General features: G+C 43.3%; 1 long non-coding RNA gene across 1 annotated transcript in view; it reads right to left on the minus strand.

Annotated features, from left to right (window-relative positions):
• Positions 1–814: 814 nt before the first annotated feature.
• LOC128657244 (uncharacterized) overlaps positions 815–27,192 on the minus strand; it is a 64,478-nt gene continuing 38,100 nt past the window's right edge. The window contains exon 3 of the long non-coding RNA XR_008402095.1: positions 815–1,150. This is a non-coding gene — a long non-coding RNA (uncharacterized LOC128657244). The remainder of the gene's footprint in view (positions 1,151–27,192) is intronic.

Consider the following 27,192-nt stretch of genomic DNA (forward strand, 5'->3'; position numbering starts at 1 on the left):
TTGATAATAGGAGTAAATTAGAAAGTTGCTTAAAATTGCACACTCTATCTGAATTACAAAAGAAAAATATTGGGTTCAGTGTCCCTTTAATTACCAATTCCCCAGTTTGCATAACCAACACAGTTATAAATATACACGTTTTACCTCTGTAATTACCTTGTATCTAAGCCTCAGTAGACTGCCCGCTTATTTCAGTTCTTTTGACAGACTAGCATTTTAGCCAATCAAAGCTGTCTCCATGGTAAATTCACGTGCATGAGCTCAATGTTATCTAAATGAAACACGTGAACTAATGCCCTCTAGTGGTGAAAAACTATCAAAATGCATTTAGATTAGAGGCGGCCTTCAAGGTCTAAGAAATTAACATATGAACCTCCTAGGTTTAGCTTTCAACTAAGAATACCAAGAGAACAAAGCAAAATTGGTGATAAAAGTAAATTGGAAAGTTGTTTAAAATTACATGCACTATTTGAAACATGAAAGTTTTTTTTGAACTTGACTGTCCCTTTAAGTAAAATTAATATGTAGGAATCAGAGAACCTAAGTGGATTTAGTACCATACTAGATATGTATTATACACTAGTGATTTTACTCTCAGAAACCGTAACGTCAATATCAATTATAAAAACAATAAAATATTATAAAATATTCCAAATAAGTAAAAAAATAACACGATCTAAGTAATCTCAGGTATAAAGGAAACCTAGAGTGAACCTCTATTTAAAAGCTCCTCAAGAAATACAAAATGAGGATGAGTAGAATATGTAAAAAAGTAATAAATTCCTACACAATCATACAATTATTAGTGACATTCAGAGTAATAGTCCCCAAATGGATCGATCACAATAGTAGAAGACAATAAAAGAGACCCCCAAGAGTCCCCAAAGAGAATAACATAAGAACAGTCTCAAGTTCCCAAGTGAAGAAAACTTGAATCCAAAGTCCAGGTAAGTTGGTGTGCCCCAAAAAACAGTGGTAATAGGTGAACTTCCTACTTACAAAAAACTACCTCAATCGAAATGAGGTAAGTGCTGCACAATTTGTTAAGTATAGGCTCTCCAGCTGGAAAATGATCCGCTCTGTAAACGCCTCTTGGTGTAGATCCCTTCTGTTTTTTCTCTCACACGTGTTACAGCCCCATCAGGTTTAGCTGTGGAGACAAAAATAAGTACAAGATAGTACAATACTGTTTTCACGTAACACACTCAATTTTATTTGTTAAAAGCACATAGGCAAAACTTGCTTACACTTTACAACCTCAATCCACATATGAGGTATCAGTAACACGTATGGTAACAGCGGTATAACCATTCATCCAAAAATACAGGTATGAAAAAACAGAATTTATGTTTACCTGATAAATTACTTTCTCCAACGGTGTGTCCGGTCCACGGCGTCATCCTTACTTGTGGGATATTCTCTTCCCCAACAGGAAATGGCAAAGAGCCCAGCAAAGCTGGTCACATGATCCCTCCTAGGCTCCGCCTACCCCAGTCATTCGACCGACGTTAAGGAGGAATATTTGCATAGGAGAAACCATATGATACCGTGGTGACTGTAGTTAAAGAAAATAAAATATCAGACCTGATTAAAAAACCAGGGCGGGCCGTGGACCGGACACACCGTTGGAGAAAGTAATTTATCAGGTAAACATAAATTCTGTTTTCTCCAACATAGGTGTGTCCGGTCCACGGCGTCATCCTTACTTGTGGGAACCAATACCAAAGCTTTAGGACACGGATGAAGGGAGGGAGCAAATCAGGTCACCTAAATGGAAGGCACCACGGCTTGCAAAACCTTTCTCCCAAAAATAGCCTCAGAAGAAGCAAAAGTATCAAACTTGTAAAATTTGGTAAAAGTGTGCAGTGAAGACCAAGTCGCTGCCCTACATATCTGATCAACAGAAGCCTCGTTCTTGAAGGCCCATGTGGAAGCCACAGCCCTAGTGGAATGAGCTGTGATTCTTTCGGGAGGCTGCCGTCCGGCAGTCTCGTAAGCCAATCTGATGATGCTTTTAATCCAAAAAGAGAGAGAGGTAGAAGTTGCTTTTTGACCTCTCCTTTTACCTGAATAAACAACAAACAAGGAAGATGTTTGTCTAAAATCCTTTGTAGCATCTAAATAGAATTTTAGAGCGCGAACAACATCCAAATTGTGCAACAAACGTTCCTTCTTCGAAACTGGTTTCGGACACAGAGAAGGTACGATAATCTCCTGGTTAATGTTTTTGTTAGAAACAACTTTTGGAAGAAAACCAGGTTTAGTACGTAAAACCACCTTATCTGCATGGAACACCAGATAAGGAGGAGAACACTGCAGAGCAGATAATTCTGAAACTCTTCGAGCAGAAGAAATTGCAACCAAAAACAAAACTTTCCAAGATAATAACTTAATATCAACGGAATGTAAGGGTTCAAACGGAACCCCCTGAAGAACTGAAAGAACTAAGTTGAGACTCCAAGGAGGAGTCAAAGGTTTGTAAACAGGCTTGATTCTGACCAGAGCCTGAACAAAGGCTTGAACATCTGGCACAGCTGCCAGCTTTTTGTGAAGTAACACAGACAAGGCAGAAATCTGTCCCTTCAGGGAACTTGCAGATAATCCTTTTTCCAATCCTTCTTGAAGGAAGGATAGAATCTTAGGAATCTTAACCTTGTCCCAAGGGAATCCTTTAGATTCACACCAACAGATATATTTTTTCCAAATTTTGTGGTAAATCTTTCTAGTTACAGGCTTTCTGGCCTGAACAAGAGTATCGATAACAGAATCTGAGAACCCTCGCTTCGATAAGATCAAGCGTTCAATCTCCAAGCAGTCAGCTGGAGTGAGACCAGATTCGGATGTTCGAACGGACCCTGAACAAGAAGGTCTCGTCTCAAAGGTAGCTTCCATGGTGGAGCCGATGACATATTCACCAGATCTGCATACCAAGTCCTGCGTGGCCACGCAGGAGCTATCAAGATCACCGACGCCCTCTCCTGATTGATCCTGGCTACCAGCCTGGGGATGAGAGGAAACGGCGGGAACACATAAGCTAGTTTGAAGGTCCAAGGTGCTACTAGTGCATCCACTAGAGCCGCCTTGGGATCCCTGGATCTGGACCCGTAGCAAGGAACTTTGAAGTTCTGACGAGAGGCCATCAGATCCATGTCTGGAATGCCCCACAGTTGAGTGACTTGGGCAAAGATTTCCGGATGGAGTTCCCACTCCCCCGGATGCAATGTCTGACGACTCAGAAAATCCGCTTCCCAATTTTCCACTCCTGGGATGTGGATAGCAGACAGGTGGCAGGAGTGAGACTCCGCCCATAGAATGATTTTGGTCACTTCTTCCATCGCTAGGGAACTCCTTGTTCCCCCCTGATGGTTGATGTACGCAACAGTTGTCATGTTGTCTGATTGAAACCGTATGAACTTGGCCCTCGCTAGCTGAGGCCAAGCTTTGAGAGCATTGAATATCGCTCTCAGTTCCAGAATATTTATCGGTAGAAGAGATTCTTCCCGAGACCAAAGACCCTGAGCTTTCAGGGATCCCCAGACCGCGCCCCAGCCCATCAGACTGGCGTCGGTCGTGACAATGACCCACTCTGGTCTGCGGAAGGACATCCCTTGTGACAGGTTGTCCAGGGACAGCCACCAACGGAGTGAGTCTCTGGTCCTCTGATTTACTTGTATCTTCGGAGACAAGTCTGTATAGTCCCCATTCCACTGACTGAGCATGCACAGTTGTAATGGTCTTAGATGAATGCGCGCAAAAGGAACTATGTCCATTGCCGCTACCATCAAACCTATCACTTCCATGCACTGCGCTATGGAAGGAAGAGAAACGGAATGAAGTATCCGACAAGAGTCTAGAAGTTTTGTTTTTCTGGCTTCTGTCAGAAAAATCCTCATTTCTAAGGAGTCTATTATTGTTCCCAAGAAGGGAACCCTTGTTGACGGAGATAGAGAACTCTTTTCCACGTTCACTTTCCACCCGTGAGATCTGAGAAAGGCCAGGACAATGTCCGTGTGAGCCTTTGCTTGAGGAAGGGACGACGCTTGAATCAGAATGTCGTCCAAGTAAGGTACTACGGCAATGCCCCTTGGTCTTAGCACAGCTAGAAGGGACCCTAGTACCTTTGTGAAAATCCTTGGAGCAGTGGCTAATCCGAAAGGAAGCGCCACGAACTGGTAATGCTTGTCCAGGAATGCGAACCTTAGGAACCGATGATGTTCCTTGTGGATAGGAATATGTAGATACGCATCCTTTAAATCCACCGTGGTCATGAATTGACCTTCCTGGATGGAAGGAAGAATAGTTCGAATGGTTTCCATCTTGAACGATGGAACCTTGAGAAACTTGTTTAAGATCTTGAGATCTAAGATTGGTCTGAACGTTCCCTCTTTTTTGGGAACTATGAACAGATTGGAGTAGAACCCCATCCCTTGTTCTCCTAATGGAACAGGATGAATCACTCCCATTTTTAACAGGTCTTCTACACAATGTAAGAATGCCTGTCCTTTTATGTGGTCTGAAGACAACTGAGACCTGTGGAACCTCCCCCTTGGGGGAAGCCCCTTGAACTCCAGAAAATAACCTTGGGAGACTATTTCTAGCGCCCAAGGATCCAGAACATCTCTTGCCCAAGCCTGAGCGAAGAGAGAGAGTCTGCCCCCCACCAGATCCGGTCCCGGATCGGGGGCCAACATTTCATGCTGTCTTGGTAGCAGTGGCAGGTTTCTTGGCCTGCTTTCCCTTGTTCCAGCCTTGCATTGGTCTCCAAGCTGGCTTGGCTTGAGAAGTATTACCCTCTTGCTTAGAGGACGTAGCACTTTGGGCTGGTCCGTTTCTACGAAAGGGACGGAAATTAGGTTTATTTTTGGCCTTGAAAGGCCGATCCTGAGGAAGGGCGTGGCCCTTACCCCCAGTGATATCAGAGATAATCTCTTTCAAGTCAGGGCCAAACAGCGTTTTCCCCTTGAAAGGAATGTTAAGTAGCTTGTTCTTGGAAGACGCATCAGCTGACCAAGATTTCAACCAAAGCGCTCTGCGCGCCACAATAGCAAACCCAGAATTCTTAGCCGCTAACCTAGCCAATTGCAAAGTGGCGTCTAAGGTGAAAGAATTAGCCAATTTGAGAGCATTGATTCTGTCCATAATCTCCTCATAAGGAGGAGAATCACTATCGACCGCCTTTACCAGCTCATCGAACCAGAAACACGCGGCTGTAGCGACAGGGACAATGCATGAAATTGGTTGTAGAAGGTAACCCTGCTGAACAAACATCTTTTTAAGTAAACCTTCTAATTTTTTATCCATAGGATCTTTGAAAGCACAACTATCTTCTATGGGTATAGTGGTGCGTTTGTTTAAGGTGGAAACCGCTCCCTCGACCTTGGGGACTGTCTGCCATAAGTCCTTTCTGGGGTCGACCATAGGAAACAATTTTTTAAATATGGGGGGAGGGACGAAAGGAATACCGGGCCTTTCCCATTCTTTATTTACAATGTCCGCCACCCGCTTGGGTATAGGAAAAGCTTCTGGGAGCCCCGGGACCTCTAGGAACTTGTCCATTTTACATAGTTTCTCTGGGATGACCAACTTGTCACAATCATCCAGAGTGGATAATACCTCCTTAAGCAGAATGCGGAGATGTTCCAACTTAAATTTAAACGTAATCACATCAGGTTCAGCTTGTTGAGAAATGTTCCCTGAATCAGTAATTTCTCCCTCAGACAAAACCTCCCTGGCCCCATCAGATTGGTTTAGGGGCCCTTCAGAACCATTATTATCAGCGTCGTCATGCTCTTCAGTATCTAAAACAGAGCAGTCGCGCTTACGCTGATAAGTGTTCATTTTGGCTAAAATGTTTTTGACAGAATTATCCATTACAGCCGTTAATTGTTGCATAGTAAGGAGTATTGGCGCGCTAGATGTACTAGGGGCCTCCTGAGTGGGCAAGACTCGTGTAGACGAAGGAGGGAATGATGCAGTACCATGCTTACTCCCCTCACTTGAGGAATCATCTTGGGCATCATTGTCATTGTCACATAAATCACATTTATTTAAATGAGAAGGAACTCTGGCTTCCCCACATTCAGAACACAGTCTATCTGGTAGTTCAGACATGTTAAACAGGCATAAACTTGATAACAAAGTACAAAAAACGTTTTAAAATAAAACCGTTACTGTCACTTTAAATTTTAAACTGAACACACTTTATTACTGCAATTGCGAAAAAATATGAAGGAATTGTTCAAAATTCACCAAAATTTCATCACAGTGTCTTAAAGCCTTAAAAGTATTGCACACCAAATTTGGAAGCTTTAACCCTTAAAATAACGGAACCGGAGCCGTTTTTAACTTTAACCCCTTTACAGTCCCTGGTATCTGCTTTGCTGAGACCCAACCAAGCCCAAAGGGGAATACGATACCAAATGACGCCTTCAGAAAGTCTTTTCTAGGTATCAGAGCTCCTCACACATGCGACTGCATGTCATGCCTCTCAAAAACAAGTGCGCAACACCGGCGCGAAAATGAGGCTCTGCCTATGATTTGGGAAAGCCCCTAAAGAATAAGGTGTCTAAAACAGTGCCTGCCGATATAATCTTATCAAAATACCCAGATTAAATGATTCCTCAAGGCTAAATATGTGTTAATAATGAATCGATTTAGCCCAGAAAAAGTCTACAGTCTTAATAAGCCCTTGTGAAGCCCTTATTTACTATCTTAATAAACATGGCTTACCGGATCCCATAGGGAAAATGACAGCTTCCAGCATTACATCGTCTTGTTAGAAAGTGTCATACCTCAAGCAGCAAGAGACTGCTCACTGTTCCCCCAACTGAAGTTAATTCCTCTCAACAGTCCTGTGTGGAACAGCCATGGATTTTAGTAACGGTTGCTAAAATCATTTTCCTCATACAAACAGAAATCTTCATCTCTTTTCTGTTTCTGAGTAAATAGTACATACCAGCACTATTTTAAAATAACAAACTCTTGATTGAATAATAAAAACTACAGTTAAACACTAAAAAACTCTAAGCCATCTCCGTGGAGATGTTGCCTGTACAACGGCAAAGAGAATGACTGGGGTAGGCGGAGCCTAGGAGGGATCATGTGACCAGCTTTGCTGGGCTCTTTGCCATTTCCTGTTGGGGAAGAGAATATCCCACAAGTAAGGATGACGCCGTGGACCGGACACACCTATGTTGGAGAAAACCTTTGTATGTAACAGTCCATGTATGGCATCAGATAATCCCAGCACCATTGAAGTAAATTCTCTTTCCTCCTCCCTATGTATTTTGGCTGAATTTTACTGTTTTCTGCTTGCTTTGTTTTTATTTTACACCTACCCCTATCCAGCTAACCAGCCCTCCCACCTTCCTGCTGTATTTAATGTTGCTCCTTGCGCGTCCGCGCAGCGGACGAGCACAGTGGGCGCGCCGCTAGCGCGCCAAAGTAAAGCCGGTAAGCGCCCGTCCGCAGCCAACGCCACGAACCTTGGCTCCAGAAACTGCCGTCATTACGACGCCAGCACCCTCCACACCAGTAGATTGTCCGCCTGCCACCACACATCCCTGACCAACACCTTCAGACCTTTTACCTGCCACAAATGCTCCTTCCCCTCCCTCCGGGCCACAACCCAACCAACTAACCCACCCAAAAACAGCCACAATTACCTCAACTGCATCCTCCTCAACACCCGCTCCATCCACAAGCACACCCTCGAAATCTGGAACCTGCTAGACTCCACCTCCCCAGATGTCGCCTTCCTCACCGAGATCTGGCTAAACCCCACATCAGCGCCGGACATCACCACTGCAATACCCGAAGGCTACAAGATCTGCCACAAAGACTGCAGCAACCGACCTGGAGGAGGCATAGTCATCATCCACAAACACACCATCCAAGTCGCAACCAGCTCCGACGACCACTCACCAGGCATAGAATACCTACACTTCAAGATCCAGGTCAACCCCAACACCACCCTCTGCGGGACCCTCATTTAAAGACCTCCCAGACCTCGTCCCACCTTCTGCAACTCCATCACCGACCATATCGCACCCCATGCCCTTGCCTCGACGGACTACATCCTCCTCAGTGACCTCAACTTCCATCTTGATAACCCCACGATCACAACACCTCCACCCTCCTGGAAAACCTTGGAACCATTGGACTGAAGCAACTCATAAACTACCCAACACACGCAGCCGGCCACACCCTCAACCTGATCTTCTCCTCAGGCAGCCACATCTCAGTCAATAACATCACCGAACTCCTCTGGACTGACCACCACTGCATACACTTCTCCTTAAAAAAAACCTCTGACAGTACCACCCGCCCCACTGAAACATCACCCAAGACCAACTACACTGCACCCTAAACAAATCCTCCCCACCTACCGCCACAGACGCCAACTGCTCCGCCCGCAACCTACACCTCTGGATTACAGACTGCTCCAACGCCCTCGCCCCCCTCAAAAAACAATCCAGCCGCCAAACCACCAACAAGGCCAGCTGGTTCACCCCGGCCCTTCAGGACTCAAAATGACACTGCAGACGATTGGAAAGAATCTGGAGATCAAGCAATACACTTCTGGAAAAAACTGCCTTTAAGCAATCACCACCCACCACCACCTCATAAAAACCGCCAAAAAAAACAGCCATCCAAGACAGAATCAACTCTAACGCACACAACAGCAAGGATTTTTTCTCAGTCATCAAGGAATTCTCTAAACCCAACAGCGACACCACTAACACCCCACCCTCCCAGGATCTCTGCAATACCCTCGCTGCACACTTCCACCGCAAGATCCTCGACATCTATGACAATTTCAAACCTCATAACTCAACCTCCACCACCCACTCCCCTACACTTAACGACACCCCTCCCAAACACGCACCCCACACCATACACGGACTATCTGGAGCCAACTCACCACAGAGGACACCCTCAGAATCATGAAATCCATACACTCCGGCGTACCCTCGGACCCATGCCACCATCACATATTCAACAAAGCAAGCGACACCATCGCCCCATAACTCCGCCGCACCATCAACTACTCCATCAAAACCGGCACCTTCCCTGACGTCTGGAAGCACGCAGAACTAAAACCCCTGCTGAAGAAACCCTCGGCAGACCCCACGGACCCGAATAACTACCGCCCCATCTCTCTACTCCCCTTCCCGGCTAAAGTCCTAGAGAAGCCCATCAACTCGCAACTTATTGACCACATTGAGGCCAACCACACCCTGGACCACTCCCAATCTGGTTTCAGAAGCAACCACAGCACTGAGACCGCCCTCCTCGCTGCCACAGACGACATCCACGTCATGCTCGACGAGAAGAAACCGCCGCCCTCATCCTCCTAGACCTCTCAGCAGCCTTCGACACTGTCGACCACAACACCCTCCACACCCGCCTACATGACGCCGGCATCCGCAGCAAAGCCCTGGAATGGATCACCTCCTTCCTTACGGGCAGGACCCAGAAAGTCAGATTCCCGCCCTTCTCCTCCAAACCCACACCAGTCAACTGTGGTGTACCGCAAGGCTCTTCGCTGAGCCTATGCCGACGACACCCAGTTAATCTACGCCAACGACACCCAATTAATCATCTCACTCACCCAAGATCCCACCACTGCCAAAAAGAACGTCCATGAAGGCCTGACAGCAGTTGCCACCTGGATGAATGACAATCGGCTCAAACTGAACACAGACAAAACCAAAGTCCTCCTCCTCGGACCCAATAAATCCACATGAAATGACTCCTGGTGGCCCACAGCCCTTGGTCACCCTCCAACCCTAACCGACTATGCACTAAATCTAGGCTTCATCCTGGACTCCTCACTCTCCATGAACTGACAAATCAATGCCATCACCTCAACATGTTTCCACATCCTCCACCTGCTACGAAAAATCTTCAAGTGGATCCCTACCGAAACCAGGAAAACAGTCACCCACCCCCTTATCAGTAGCCGGTTGGACTATGTCAACGTACTCTATGCCGGCTCCACCATCAAACTCCAAAAGAGACTCCAACGTATCCCGAACGCCTCAGCCAGACTCATCTTTGACATCCCTCTCCAATGCCACATCACTGAACACCTAAGGAACCTTCACTGGCTCCCAATCAACAAGAGAATTACCTTCAATCTCCTTACCCACGCATTCAAGGCCCTACACAACATCGGACCCGAAAACATCAACCCCCGTGTAAATTTCTACACCCCCGCCAGACAACTCCGATCGGCCAACCAAGCACTCGCAGTCATCCCCCGCATCAGCAAATCCTCAGCTGGCGGAAGGTCCTTCTCCCACATGGCAGCAAAGAAATGGAACACCCACCCGCTGCACCTCAGACAATCCACCTCCCTTATAAAGTTCAGAAAGGACCTCAAAACCTGGCTCTTCGACTGAACACCCATCCCCTCACCCCCTCCTCCTATCTGCTTTCCCTTAGCGCCTTGAGACCCTCACGGTTGATTAGTTTGCTCTCTATAAGTACCCAATAAATAGATAATAACCCAAGATGCGTTTAAACCTTACCAAATATCTTCCTAACGCGTTTTGAAGGTGTACATTTTAACAGATTTCAGAGTTTTTCATAATATGGACCCATCCAGCCTCAAAGCCTACATTTTAGAATATATACCAGTAAAATACAGAAGATGGAATAGGGAGTTATTTTTGAGAAGAGAGACATATTGGATCCATACCCTACACACTCAGATCCCTTATGGTCTAAACAAAGATATAGATTTAGCTGCCTTTCTAGTAGAAAGATAGAGTAGAGTCTTTCCATATATAACCCTCTTCCCCGTGACGTTTTACACCGAGTTTTCTTGTAAACTAAAACCAAGTCCTATTTTTAGCATCACATTAGGATATTTTCTATATAATTTTTAATGAGATAGATTTTAGAGAGATTTTGTACAGATATTTTAGGACAATTATGGTGAATTTTCTGTAAAAAACAGAATTTATGTTTACCTGATAAATTACTTTCTCCAACGGTGTGTCCGGTCCACGGCGTCATCCTTACTTGTGGGATATTCTCTTCCCCAACAGGAAATGGCAAAGAGCCCAGCAAAGCTGGTCACATGATCCCTCCTAGGCTCCGCCTACCCCAGTCATTCGACCGACGTTAAGGAGGAATATTTGCATAGGAGAAACCATATGGTACCGTGGTGACTGTAGTTAAAGAAAATAAATTATCAGACCTGATTAAAAAAAAAAAACCAGGGCGGGCCGTGGACCGGACACACCGTTGGAGAAAGTAATTTATCAGGTAAACATAAATTCTGTTTTCTCCAACATAGGTGTGTCCGGTCCACGGCGTCATCCTTACTTGTGGGAACCAATACCAAAGCTTTAGGACACGGATGAAGGGAGGGAGCAAATCAGGTCACCTAAATGGAAGGCACCACGGCTTGCAAAACCTTTCTCCCAAAAATAGCCTCAGAAGAAGCAAAAGTATCAAACTTGTAAAATTTGGTAAAAGTGTGCAGTGAAGACCAAGTCGCTGCCCTACATATCTGATCAACAGAAGCCTCGTTCTTGAAGGCCCATGTGGAAGCCACAGCCCTAGTGGAATGAGCTGTGATTCTTTCGGGAGGCTGCCGTCCGGCAGTCTCGTAAGCCAATCTGATGATGCTTTTAATCCAAAAAGAGAGAGAGGTAGAAGTTGCTTTTTGACCTCTCCTTTTACCGGAATAAACAACAAACAAGGAAGATGTTTGTCTAAAATCCTTTGTAGCATCTAAATAGAATTTTAGAGCGCGAACAACATCCAAATTGTGCAACAAACGTTCCTTCTTTGAAACTGGTTTCGGACACAGAGAAGGTACGATAATCTCCTGGTTAATATTTTTGTTAGAAACAACTTTTGGAAGAAAACCAGGTTTAGTACGTAAAACCACCTTATCTGCATGGAACACCAGATAAGGAGGAGAACACTGCAGAGCAGATAATTCTGAAACTCTTCGAGCAGAAGAAATTGCAACCAAAAACAAAACTTTCCAAGATAATAACTTAATATCAACGGAATGTAAGGGTTCAAACGGAACCCCCTGAAGAACTGAAAGAACCAAATTGAGACTCCAAGGAGGAGTCAAAGGTTTGTAAACAGGCTTAATTCTAACCAGAGCCTGAACAAAGGCTTGAACATCTGGCACAGCTGCCAGCTTTTTGTGAAGTAACACAGACAAGGCAGAAATCTGTCCCTTCAGGGAACTTGCAGATAATCCTTTTTCCAATCCTTCTTGAAGGAAGGATAGAATCCTAGGAATCTTAACCTTGTCCCAAGGGAATCCTTTAGATTCACACCAACAGATATATTTTTTCCAAATTTTGTGGTAAATCTTTCTAGTTACAGGCTTTCTGGCCTGAACAAGAGTATCGATAACAGAATCTGAGAACCCTCGCTTCGATAAGATCAAGCGTTCAATCTCCAAGCAGTCAGCTGGAGTGAAACCAGATTCGGATGTTCGAACGGACCCTGAACAAGAAGGTCTCGTCTCAAAGGTAGCTTCCAAGGTGGAGCCGATGACATATTCACCAGATCTGCATACCAAGTCCTGCGTGGCCACGCAGGAGCTATCAAGATCACCGACGCCCTCTCCTGATTGATCCTGGCTACCAGCCTGGGGATGAGAGGAAACGGCGGGAACACATAAGCTAGTTTGAAGGTCCAAGGTGCTACTAGTGCATCCACTAGAGCCGCCTTGGGATCCCTGGATCTGGACCCGTAGCAAGGAACTTTGAAGTTCTGACGAGAGGCCATCAGATCCATGTCTGGAATGCCCCACAGCTGAGTGACTTGGGCAAAGATTTCCGGATGGAGTTCCCACTCCCCCGGATGAAATGTCTGACGACTCAGAAAATCCGCTTCCCAATTTTCCACTCCTGGGATGTGGATAGCAGACAGGTGGCAGGAGTGAGACTCCGCCCATAGAATGATTTTGGTCACTTCTTCCATCGCTAGGGAACTCCTTGTTCCCCCCTGATGGTTGATGTACGCAACAGTTGTCATGTTGTCTGATTGAAACCGTATGAACTTGGCCCTCGCTAGCTGAGGCCAAGCCTTGAGAGCATTGAATATCGCTCTCAGTTCCAGAATATTTATCGGTAGAAGAGATTCTTCCCGAGACCAAAGACCCTGAGCTTTCAGGGATCCCCAGACCGCGCCCCAGCCCATCAGACTGGCGTCGGTCGTGACAATGACCCACTCTGGTCTGCGGAATGTCATCCCTTGTGACAGGTTGTCCAGGGACAGCCACCAACGGAGTGAGTCTCTGGTCCTCTGATTTACTTGTATCTTCGGAGACAAGTCTGTATAGTCCCCATTCCACTGACTGAGCATGCACAGTTGTAATGGTCTTAGATGAATGCGCGCAAAAGGAACTATGTCCATTGCCGCTACCATCAACCCGATCACTTCCATGCACTGAGCTATGGAAGGAAGAGGAACGGAATGAAGTATCCGACAAGAGTCTAGAAGTTTTGTTTTTCTGGCCTCTGTCAGAAAAATCCTCATTTCTAAGGAGTCTATTATTGTTCCCAAGAAGGGAACCCTTGTTGACGGAGATAGAGAACTCTTTTCCACGTTCACTTTCCATCCGTGAGATCTGAGAAAGGCCAGGACAATGTCCGTGTGAGCCTTTGCTTGAGGAAGGGACGACGCTTGAATCAGAATGTCGTCCAAGTAAGGTACTACAGCAATGCCCCTTGGTCTTAGCACAGCTAGAAGGGACCCTAGTACCTTTGTGAAAATCCTTGGAGCAGTGGCTAATCCGAAAGGAAGCGCCACGAACTGGTAATGTTTGTCCAGGAATGCGAACCTTAGGAACCGATGATGTTCCTTGTGGATAGGAATATGTAGATACGCATCCTTTAAATCCACCGTGGTCATGAATTGACCTTCCTGGATGGAAGGAAGAATAGTTCGAATGGTTTCCATCTTGAACGATGGAACCTTGAGAAACTTGTTTAAGATCTTGAGATCTAAGATTGGTCTGAACGTTCCCTCTTTTTTGGGAACTATGAACAGATTGGAGTAGAACCCCATCCCTTGTTCTCTTAATGGAACAGGATGAATCACTCCCATTTTTAACAGGTCTTCTACACAATGTAAGAATGCCTGTCTTTTTATGTGGTCTGAAGACAACTGAGACCTGTGGAACCTCCCCCTTGGGGGAAGTCCCTTGAATTCCAGAAGATAACCTTGGGAGACTATTTCTAGCGCCCAATGATCCAGAACATCTCTTGCTCAAGCCTGAGCGAAGAGAGAGAGTCTGCCCCCCACCAGATCCGGTCCCGGATCGGGGGCCAACATTTCATGCTGTCTTGGTAGCAGTGGCAGGTTTCTTGGCCTGCTTTCCCTTGTTCCAGCCTTGCATTGGTCTCCAAGCTGGCTTGGCTTGAGAAGTATTACCCTCTTGCTTAGAGGACGTAGCACTTTGGGCTGGTCCGTTTCTACGAAAGGGACGAAAATTTGGTTTATTTTTTGCCTTGAAAGGCCGATCCTGAGGAAGGGCGTGGCCCTTACCCCCAGTGATATCAGAGATAATCTCTTTCAAGTCAGGGCCAAACAGCGTTTTCCCCTTGAAAGGAATGTTAAGTAGCTTGTTCTTGGAAGATGCATCAGCCGACCAAGATTTCAACCAAAGCGCTCTGCACGCCACAATAGCAAACCCAGAATTCTTAGCCGCTAACCTAGCCAATTGCAAAGTGGCGTCTAGGGTGAAAGAATTAGCCAATTTGAGAGCATTGATTCTGTCCATAATCTCCTCATAAGGAGGAGAATCACTATCGACCGCCTTTATCAGCTCATCGAACCAGAAACATGCGGCTGTAGCGACAGGGACAATGCATGAAATTGGTTGTAGAAGGTAACCCTGCTGAACAAACATCTTTTTAAGCAAACCTTCTAATTTTTTATCCATAGGATCTTTGAAAGCACAACTATCCTCTATGGGTATAGTGGTGCGTTTGTTTAAAGTGGAAACCGCTCCCTCGACCTTGGGGACTGTCTGCCATAAGTCCTTTCTGGGGTCGACCATAGGAAACAATTTTTTAAATATGGGGGGAGGGACGAAAGGAATACCGGGCCTTTCCCATTCTTTATTAACAATGTCCGCCACCCGCTTGGGTATAGGAAAAGCTTCTGGGAGCCCCGGCACCTCTAGGAACTTGTCCATTTTACATAGTTTCTCTGGGATGACCAACTTGTCACAATCATCCAGAGTGGATAATACCTCCTTAAGCAGAATGCGGAGATGTTCCAACTTAAATTTAAATGCAATCACATCAGGTTCAGCTTGTTGAGAAATGTTCCCTGAATCAGTAATTTCTCCCTCAGACAAAACCTCCCTGGCCCCATCAGACTGGGTTAGGGGCCCTTCAGAAATATTATTATCAGCGTCGTCATGCTCTTCAGTATCTAAAACAGAGCAGTCGCGCTTACGCTGATAAGTGTTCATTTTGGCTAAAATGTTTTTGACAGAATTATCCATTACAGCCGTTAATTGTTGCATAGTAAGGAGTATTGGCGCGCTAGATGTACTAGGGGCCTCCTGAGTGGGCAAGACTCGTGTAGACGAAGGAGGGAATGATGCAGTACCATGCTTACTCCCCTCACTTGAGGAATCATCTTGGGCATCATTGTCATTGTCACATAAATCACATTTATTTAAATGAATAGGAATTCTGGCTTCCCCACATTCAGAACACAGTCTATCTGGTAGTTCAGACATGTTAAACAGGCATAAACTTGATAACAAAGTACAAAAAACGTTTTAAAATAAAACCGTTACTGTCACTTTAAATTTTAAACTGAACACACTTTATTACTGCAATTGCGAAAAAACATGAAGGAATTGTTCAAAATTCACCAAATTTTCACCACAGTGTCTTAAAGCCTTAAAAGTATTGCACACCAAATTTGGAAGCTTTAACCCTTAAAATAACGGAACCGGAGCCGTTTTGAACTTTAACCCCTTTACAGTCCCTGGTATCTGCTTTGCTGAGACCCAACCAAGCCCAAAGGGGAATACGATACCAAATGACGCCTTCAGAAAGTCTTTTCTAAGTATCAGAGCTCCTCTCACATGCGACTGCATGCCATGCCTCTCAAAAACAAGTGCGCCACACCGGCGCGAAAATGAGGCACTGCCTATGCTTTGGGAAAGCCCCTAAAGAATAAGGTGTCTAAAACAGTGCCTGCCGATATTATTATATCAAAATACCCAGATAAAATGATTCCTCAAGGCTAAATATGTGTTAATAATGAATCGATTTAGCCCAGAAAAAGTCTACAGTCTTAATAAGCCCTTGTGAAGCCCTTATTTACGATCGTAATAAACATGGCTTACCGGATCCCATAGGGAAAATGACAGCTTCCAGCATTACATCGTCTTGTTAGAATGTGTCATACCTCAAGCAGCAAGAGACTGCTCACTGTTCCCCCAACTGAAGTTAATTGCTCTCAACAGTCCTGTGTGGAACAGCCATGGATTTTAGTAACGGTTGCTAAAATCATTTTCCTCTTACAAACAGAAATCTTCATCTCTTTTCTGTTTCTGAGTAAATAGTACATACCAGCACTATTTCAAAATAACAAACTCTTGATTGAATAAAAAAACTACAGTTAAACACTAAAAAACTCTAAGCCATCTCCGTGGAGATGTTGCCTGTACAACGGCAAAGAGAATGACTGGGGTAGGCGGAGCCTAGGAGGGATCATGTGACCAGCTTTGCTGGGCTCTTTGCCATTTCCTGTTGGGGAAGAGAATATCCCACAAGTAAGGATGACGCCGTGGACCGGACACACCTATGTTGGAGAAAGTACTCCTTTTTAGGAATTTTTTAAAAAATATTTTTTGGGATTCTTTTAGAAATTCTTTTAGCAATACTTTTAATTTTTTTTTTAGGTGTTTACATTATTTTATTAACATAATATTTGTCATAGGATTATACATGTGGATTTCATTTCATTTTCTATGACTAAATATTAGTGCTCTCTTCTTCAATAATTGAATTGTCAATATTCTTTTTCAATACCAATATTATTAATAACTATTATGATATCTATATAAGTTTCCATTTTTAACTTTAATCACTTTGGTTATGACTCTAAAGACCCAAGAGCGCTTTTTTAGTAAAGGTTTTTATTAAAGGTTGTATCTATTTATCAATTACTTTTTATTTGTAGAATTAATGAGGTGAATATACAGGGAGTGCAGAATTATTAGGCAAATGAGTATTTTGACCACATCATCCTCTTTATGCATGTTGTCTTACTCCAAGCTGTATAGGCTCGAAAGCCTACTACCAATTAAGCATATTAGGTGATGTGCATCTCTGTAATGAGAAGGGGTGTGGTCTAATGACATCAACACCCTATATCAGGTGTGCATAATTATTAGGCAACTTCCTTTCCTTTGGCAAAATGGGTCAAAAGAAGGACTTGACAGGCTCAGAAAAGTCAAAAATAGTGAGATATCTTGCAGAGGGATGCAGCACTCTTAAAATTGCAAAGCTTCTGAAGCGTGATCATCGAACAATCAAGCGTTTTATTCAAAATAGTCAACAGGGTCGCAAGAAGCGTGTGGAAAAACCAAGGCGCAAAATAACTGCCCATGAACTGAGAAAAGTCAAGCGTGCAGCTGCCAAGATGCCACTTGCCACCAGTTTGGCCATATTTCAGAGCTGCAACATCACTGGAGTGCCCAAAAGCACAAGGTGTGCAATACTCAGAGACATGGCCAAGGTAAGAAAGGCTGAAAGACGACCAACACTGAACAAGACACACAAGCTGAAACGTCAACACTGGGCCAAGAAATCTCAAGACTGATTTTTCTAAGGTTTTATGGACTGATGAAATGAGAGAGAGTCTTGATGGGCCAGATGGATGGGCCCGTGGCTGGATTGGTAAAGGGCAGAGAGCTCCAGTCCGACTCAGACGCCAGCAAGGTGGAGATGGAGTACTGGTTTGGGCTGGTATCATCAAAGATGAGCTTGTGGGGCCTTTTCGGGTTGAGGATGGAGTCAAGCTCAACTACCAGTCCTACTGCCAGTTTCTGGAAGACACCTTCTTCAAGCAGTGGTACAGGAAGAAGTCTGCATCCTTCAAGAAAAACATGATTTTCATGCAGGACAATGCTCCATCACACGCGTCCAAGTACTCCACAGCGTGGCTGGCAAGAAAGGGTATAAAAGAAGAAAATCTAATGACATGGCCTCCTTGTTCACCTGATCTGAACCCCATTGAGAACCTGTGGTCCATCAACAAATGTGAGATTTACAAGGAGGGAAAACAGTACACCTCTCTGAACAGTGTCTGGGAGGCTGTGGTTGCTGCTGCACGCAATGTTGATGGTGAACAGATCAAAACACTGACAGAATCCATTGATGGCAGGCTTTTGAGTGTCCTTGCATAGAAAGGTGGCTATATTGGTCACTGATTTGTTTTTGTTTTGTTTTTGAATGTCAGAAATGTATATTTGTGAATGTTGAGATGTTATATTGGTTTCACTGGTAAAAATAAATAATTGAAATGGGTATATATTTGTTTTTTGTTAAGTTGCCTAATAATTATGCACAGTAATAGTCACCTGCACACACAGATATCCCCCTAAAATAGCTATAACTAAAAACAAACTAAAAACTACTTCCAAAACTATTCAGCTTTGATATTAATGAGTTTTTTGGGTTCATTGAGAACATGGTTGTTGTTCAATAATAAAATTAATCCTCAAAAATACAACTTGCCTAATAATTCTGAACTCCCTGTATGTACTTGTGTTGATATTATATTTATTTACTTTAGAGTATTCAATGAGGAAAGATTGTTGAATAATAATTGTAAATATTTTTTTTAACAACAAGAAATGTACTAATTAATATATATTAATTATCTGAAATGCTCGAAATGTTTAAACAAACATAAGACAAAAGATTGGTCAATATTATTATCATAACGATTCTGTGTGTATACAATTTGTGCTAGTGATTATGTTGTTAGAATATATATGGCTTTTGAATGCTATCTGCAGATATATGCAAGCACATTCAGCAGGCTGTATTACACGACATAAGTAAGCAAGATAGTCACTCTTTGCACATATTTATTTCTGTAACTACTGCCAGAATAGTGCTTATGACAACAGAAATACACAGAAGACTTTATAGGTCTTTAATGCAAACATCTGATCGCTCCTAGTAGATACTAAACCCTATCAGAGCATGAGGGAAGTATTTACACACACACCCTCAGTACGTCATTGAGACAGGACCAAGACCTCCAATAGAATGGGAGTTCTTTTAGGGGCGGGCCGCACCACCTCCGTGTTCTCCTATTTAAAGAACGATCCACGGTCTCACTTTACATTATTCCTCTGACAAAGAAGGCTGTGATTAACTGTAAGACGCCTTCGAAAAACGCATTAGGAAGAAATTTGGTGAGGTTAAAAACGCATCTTGGACTATTATCTGATCCCATACGTGGACTGTTACATACAAAGGTTTTTTCATACCTGTATTGTTGGATGAATGGTTATACCGCTGTTACCATAGGTGTTACAGGTAGTGCTAAATCTGCGAGCTTCTCCTCGCACTAGGGAATCCTGGTGCAAATTTAGACAACGAAAAAGAACTTTGATCCCAGGCGAGGTATTTAAAAGCACAAAAAGTCTTTATTCAATTCCACTTGTGGTAAAAGCATAAGGAGGTACCAAAACACATAAAAAGAATATTCACACGAAAGCATAGGCTAACATGTTTCGGCCTGATGCCGTAGTCGTAGCTGGAGTAATGCAAGCGTGTGAAGCATTTAAAGGGACATCTGTTCAGTGATAGGTCACATAAAAACCAATCATGAACCTTCACACTTAAAATGAAGGTTCATGATTGGTTTCTATGTGACCTATCACTGAACAGATGTCCCTTTAAATGCTTCACACGCTTGCATTACTCCAGCTACGACTACGGCATCAGGCCGAAACATGTTAGCCTATGCTTTCGTGTGAATATTCTTTTTATGTGTTTTGGTACCTCCTTATGCTTTTACCACAAGTGGAATTGAATAAAGACTTTTTGTGCTTTTAAATACCTCGCCTGGGATCAAAGTTCTTTTTCGTTGTCTATATATATTATATAGATAGATATATACACACACACATATATATATATATATATATATATACATATATATATATATATATGTATATATATATATATATATATATATATATATATATATATATATATATATATATATATATATATATACACACACGGGGCGGCATTACACAAGCAGTTCACAAGAGCTGCTGGTGCAATGCTGAATGCAGAGAGTGTATTGCTCTCCACATTAAGCGACATCTGTCAGACATGATCCGCTGATCGGATCATGTCGGACGGACACGTGATAAATAGGCCCCCGTGTCTAATATTGAATTGCAAGGGTATTCTATTACCACTAAGCGCTGTTTTTGTCTCTCTTTTTATTCATAGTGTGTATATATATATATATATATATATATATATATATATATATATATACACACATATATACATACACACACACAAATACAGTACATGTATACACACACAGTGCCCTCTACTAATATTGGCACCCTTGGTAAAAATGAGCAAAGAATGCTGTAATAAAATGAATTATTTCTATGAGAAAAATATATTAAAAGTATATTCCCATTGATATTTTAAATGTGTTAGTACAGCTGGGTGACTAGGAACATGAAATTGTTCAACCATGATTTCCTGTTTCAAAGGGGTATAAATATGAGGTAACACATAGGCCAAATTCACTTAGTCATTCATCACAATAGGTAAGAACAAGGAATATAGCTTTGATGTGTGGCAAAAGGTTGTTGAGCTTCACAAAATGGGACGTGGCTATAAGAAAATGGCAAAAGCATTACAAAATGTTAATTTCCACCATCAAGGCAATAATTAAGAAGTTCCAGTCAACTGGAAAAGTTATGAATCAACATGGAAGAGGACGTGTGTCTATGTTGTCTCAACACACTGTGAAGAGGAAGGTTCAAGTGGCCAAAATATCTCCAAGGATCACTGCTGGAGAATTGCAGAAGTTAGTTGCATCTTGTGGCCAGAAAGTCTCCAAAACTACAATCTGATGTCACCTACATCACTACAAATTGTTTGGAAGGTTTTCAAGAAAAAAGCCTCTAATCTCATTCAGAAAGAAACTCAAGCATCTTCAGTTTGCCAGACACTACTGGAACTTCAAAATGGATCAGGTTCTACGGTCAGATGAAACCAAAAATAGAGCTTTCTGGCAAACACCAGAGGTGGTTTTGGAGCACACAGAGAGGTAGCCATATGAAAAAGTACCTCATGCCTACGGTTAAATAGGGTGGTGGTTCTTTAATGTTTTGGGGCTGTTTTACTGCCAGAGGACCTGAAATTTTTTTTAGGATACATGGCATCATGGAGTCTATAAAATAATAAAATGATTAAATGATTGGCCGCAAATTAAATGATTGGTCGCGAATGTGCAGGGGGCGGCATTGCACAAGTATTTCACAAGAAATGCTTGTGCAATGTTAAATACCGACAGCATATGATGTCGGCATTTAGTGATGTCGGGCGGACATGATTCGATACAGCAAATCATGTCCGCCCAGCATTAAATAAATCTACCCCTATGACTCACTGAAGGCTTAGATGATGAATAGCATTTTTTAGCAATAAAGTTTTTATTAAAGTATGTACATTGTGGTTTTTTTTTTTTAACATAATGCTATTGCACACTTAATAGACTACAGTAAAAATAACATAATTTATGTAAGAACTTACCTGATAAATTCATTGCTTTCATGGTGGCAAGCGTCCACAAGCTAGTTACTGATGGGATATACATTCCTACCAGCAGGGGGCAAAGTCTCCCAAATCTAAAATGCCTATAAATACACCTCCAACCTCACTCATACCTCAGTTTAACGTATAGCCAAGTTAGTGAGGTGTATAAGGAGTAAAAGCATAAATAATGTGCTTTATACAAAAACAATCATATCCCCCCAAAAAATGGGTGGGTCTTGTGGACTCTCGCCACCATGAAAGAAATTAATTTATCAGGTAAGTTCTTACATAAATTATGTTTTCTTTCATATAGGTGGCAAGAGTCCACAAGCTAGTTACTGATGGGATATAATACCCAAGATGTGGAAGTCCACGAGTAACTAAAAACAACTATTTCTGCTTAAACATAACTGTTTGGTTTGATCCTTTAGTTGCTAAAAGAGGGCATCCATATTCTCCTCATTACAGTGGTTATTACATCTGTGGATCTAAATAGATATATTCCTATAGATTAAATGTATTAAACACAGTCTAACTGCATAATCAGCAAATATATCATTAAAGGGACATAAAATAAAAAAATGTATTTCGTGATATAAATAGAACATGTAGTTTTAAGCAATTTTCCAATTTAATTATCTAATTTGCTTCATTCTTTTGATATTTTTTGTAGAATGTGGAGGAATGCACTACTGGGAGCTAGCTTAACACACCAAGTGAGCCAATCATAAGAAACAAAATTTATGCTTACCTGATAAATTTCTTTCTTTCTTGACAAGGTGAGTCCATGGATCATCTCTAATTACTATTGGGAATATCACTCCTGGCCAGCAGGAGGAGAGCATCACAGCAAAGCTGTTAAATATGACCTCCCTTCCCTCCAACCCCAATCATTCGACTGAAGGAAAAAGAGAGAATGGAAGTAACACAAGGTGCAGAGGTTCCTGAGGTTTACAACACAAAAACTGTCTAAATAAACAGGGCGGGCCGTGGACTCACCGTGTCAAGAAATAAATTTATCAGGTAAGCATAAATTTTGTTTTCTTTATAATGACACAGATGATAAGGGAGAGACAAGACAGGGAACCTAAACGGAAGGCACCACTGCTTGAAGAACCCTTTCTCCCAAAAGAAGCCTCAGTCGAGGCAAAAGTATCAAATTTATAGCATTTAGCAAATTTGTAGAGAGGACCAAGTTGCAGCCTTGCAAATCTGTTCAACAGAAGCTTCATTTTTGAATGCCCAGGAAGAGGAAACGGCCCTCGTGGAATTAGCCGTGATTCTCTCAGGAGGCTGCTGTCCAGCAGTTTCATAGGCCGAATGAATTATACTCTTCAACCACAAAGAAAGAAGTAGCCGTAGCTTTCTGACAGTTGTGTTTCACAGAGAAAACATCAAACAAGGCAGAAGACTCGGGAAAATCCTTAGTCGTCTGTAAATAGAATATCAACGCACGCACCACATCTAGGTTGGAGCAGACTTCCTTATGAGAAGGGTTAGGACACAAGGAAGGAACAAAGATTTCCTGATTAAGGTTCCTAACCGAAACCACTTTAGGGAGGAAACCTAACTTAGTACGCAGAACTACCTTATCCGAATGAAAAATAAGGTAAGGGGATTCACACTGCAATGCTGAAAGACTGAGACTCTACGAGCAGAAGAAATTGCAACAAGAAACAAAACTTTCCAAGATAACATCTTAATATCTAATGAATGCATAGGCTCAAATGGAGCCTGCTGAATAATTTTAACAAGGTTAAGACTCCAGGGAGGAGTAACCGGTTTGAACATGGGCTTGACTCTGACCAAGGCCTTACAAAAAGATTGCACGTCTGGTACATCCGCCAGACGTTTATGCAACCAAATAGACAAGGTGGAAATTTGACCCTTCAAGGTGCTAGCAGATTATCCCTTCTCCAGACCTTCCTGGAGAAAAGACAAAATTCTAGGAATCTGAACCCTACTCTCCAAGGGTAACCTTTGGATTCACAACAATACAGATATCTACGCCATATATTATAGTAAATCTTTCTGGTAACAGGTTTACGAGCCTGAATCATGGTCTCAATGTGATGACATCTACACTAGGTTTGCATACCAGATCCTGAGAGGCCACGCCGGTGCAATGAGGATCACAGACGCTCTCCCGAGGAAGGAGAGCGAATGGAAGAAATAGGTATGCTAGACTGAAATTCCAAGGGACCGCCAGAGCATCTATCAGTACAGCCTGAGGATCGCTTGGACCTCGACCCGTACCTCGGGAGCTTGGCATTCTGTCGAGATGCCATGAGATCCAGCTCCGGCTGTCCCCATTTGAGAATCAAGTTGGAAAACACCTCCGGATGGAGTTCCCACTCCCCCGGATGAAAAGTCTGTCTGAAAATCCACTTCCCAAATCCACTTCCCAATTGTCCACTCCTGGAATGTGGGTCACAGATAGACAGCAGTTGGGGGACTCCGCCCACTGAATAATCTTGGCTACCTACGTCATGGCCAAGGAACTCAGAGTTCCTCCCTGATGATTGATGTAAGCCACAGAAGTTATGTTGTCTGACTGGAACCTGATAAACCCGGCCAAAGCGAACTGAGGCCAAGGCAGAAGAGCATTGAAGATTGCCCTCAGCTCTAGGATGTTTATGGGAAGAACAGACTCCTCCCGAGTCCATGTCCCCTGAGCCTTCAGTGAGCCCCAGACTGCTCCCCATCCCAGCAGACTGGCGTCCATTGTCACAATCACCCAGGTGAGTCTGCGAAAGAAGGATCCCTGGGAGAGATGATCCTGAGACAACCACCAAGGAAGAGAGTCTCTTGTCGCCTGATCCAGATGAATTTGTGGAGACAGATCCGCATAATTCCCGTTCCATTGTCTGAGCATGCATAACTACGGAGGTCTGAGATGGAACCGGGCAAATGGAATAATGTCCATAGCAGCTACCATCGGACCGATTACCTCCATACATTGTGCCACTGATGGCCGAGGAGAGGACTGAAGGGCCAGACAAGACTCGAGGATCTTTGATTTTCTGACCTCTGTCAGAAATATTTTCATTGATAAGGGATCTATTATGGTTCACAGGAACACTACCCTTGTAGCTGGAATCAAGGAACTCTTTCCCAAATTCAACTTCCATCCGTGAGAACGCATTAAAAAATAACAATAGCTCTGTGTGAGAGTTTGCTTGTTGAAAAGATGGCGCCTGGACCAGAATGTTGTCCAGATAAAGCGCCACTGCAATGCCCTGCAACTGGAGCACCGCTAACAGGGCTCCCAGGACCTTTGAGAAAATTCTGGGAGCTGTGGCAAGGCCGAATGGAAGAGCCACAAACTGGAAGTGTTTGTCTAGAAATGCGAACCTCAGAAACTTGTGAGGATCCCTGTGAATGGGAACATGCAGGTACACATCCTTTAAATCTACTGTTGTCATGAATTGACCTTCTTGAACCAAGGGAAGGATGGAACGAATAGTCTCCATCTTGAAGGACGGTACTCTGAGTAACTTGTTTAGGTTCTTGAAGTCTAAAATTGGTTGGAAAGTTCCCTCTTTTTTTGGGAACCACGAACAGATTGGAGTAAAATCCCAGACCTTGCTCCTGCATTGGAACAGGAACTATAACTCCCAGGTCGGAAAGGTCACTGACACAGTGTAAGAACGCCTCTCTTTTTATCTGGTCTACAGATAACCTTGAGCAGAAACCTGCCCCTGGGAGGAAATGTCTTGAACTCTAGTTTGTATCCCTGGGACAAGATGTCCACCGCCCAGGGATCCAGAACATCCGGAACCCAGGCCTGAGCGAAGAAGGAAAGTCTACCCCCCACAAGATCCAGTCCCGGATCGGGGGCAGACCCTTCATGCTGACTTTGAGTCATTAACAAGCTTCTTAGATTGCTTCCCCTTGTTCCAAGACTGGTTGGTCCTCCAGGAAGGTTTGGACTGATCTTGCTTGGCAGAGGGAGAGGAAGGCTTACCTTTAAAGTTTCGAAAGGAACGAAAATTACTCTGACGTCCCTTCTGCTTATTTCTCTTATCCTGAGGGAGGAAATGACCCTTTCCTCCCGTAATGTCAGAAATAATTTCAGCCAAGCCCGGCCCAAACAAGGTCTTACCCATGTAGGGAATTGCCAAAAGTTTAGATGAAACATACGCAGACCAGGATTTTAACCATAAGGCTCTGCAGGCCTGTATGGCAAAACCAGAAATCTTCGCTCCCAGCTTAATAACCTGTAGGGAAGCATCCGTAATAAAAGAATTGGCCAACTTAAGGGCCTTGATCCTATCCTGGATCTCTTCGAGTGGAGTGTCTGAATAGAATCAGACAACGCATCAAACCAGTATCCCGCTGCGCTGGTGACGGAAGCAATACACACCGCAGGTTGCCATTGTAAACTCTGGTGTACATACATCTTTTTAAGCAACCCCTCCAACTTCTTATCTTATATTTTTAAAGGAACAACTATCCTCTATGGGAATAGTGGTTCTCTTAGCCAAAGTGGAAATTGCCCCTTCCACCTTGGGGACCGTCTGCCAAGACTCCTTGATAGAGTCAGCAATTGGAAATATCTTTTTTTTTAAATTAGGGATGGAGAAAAAGGGATACCAGGTCTCTCCTATTCCTTAGCAATAATCTCTGTAGCCCGATCTGGTACAGGGAAAGCCTCCACCATGGAAGGTACATCAAAAAACTTGTTTAGCTTACTAGACTTCTTAGGATTGAATATAACAGTAGTGTCGGAGTCGTCCAAGGTAGCCAAAAACCCCTTAAGTAACAAACGGAGGTGTCCCAGCTTAAATCTGAATGATACAACTTCAGCATCAGAACAAGGAATTGCACTGTCTTAGTCTGAGATTTCACCCTCAGATGCCACCGAGGTATCTTCCTCCTCAGATTTCTGGGAAGGAACATTCGGAATAGCCACGACTGTGTCAGAAACCTTATTTACTGATTCCTTAAATTTCCTCTTGCGCTTTCCCTGCAGCATGGGAAAAGCAGACAGCGCATCAGTTACCGCAGAAGATATGTGGGTAGCAATGTCTTGCAACGTAACTAACCAAGTGCTCTTTGCCTCCTCCTGCTGGCCAGGAGTGATATTCCCAATAGTAATTAGAGATGATCCGTGGACTCACTGTGTCATTAGAAAGAAATATAAGTGCAGCCACCATCAGCAGCTAGCTTACAGTAGTGTGTTGCTGCTCCTGTGCCTACCTAGGTATCTCTTTTCAGCAAAGGATACCAAGAGAACAAAGGAAAGAAGATAATAAATGTAAATTGGAAAGTTTTTTTTAAAACTGTGTACTATATCTGAATCATGAAAGAAAACTTTTGGGTTTTATATCAATTTACATAACAATGCAATAACACTTAC

This window comes from Bombina bombina, chromosome 4 (assembly GCF_027579735.1).
Source record: "Bombina bombina isolate aBomBom1 chromosome 4, aBomBom1.pri, whole genome shotgun sequence".
NCBI lineage: Eukaryota > Metazoa > Chordata > Amphibia > Anura > Bombinatoridae > Bombina > Bombina bombina.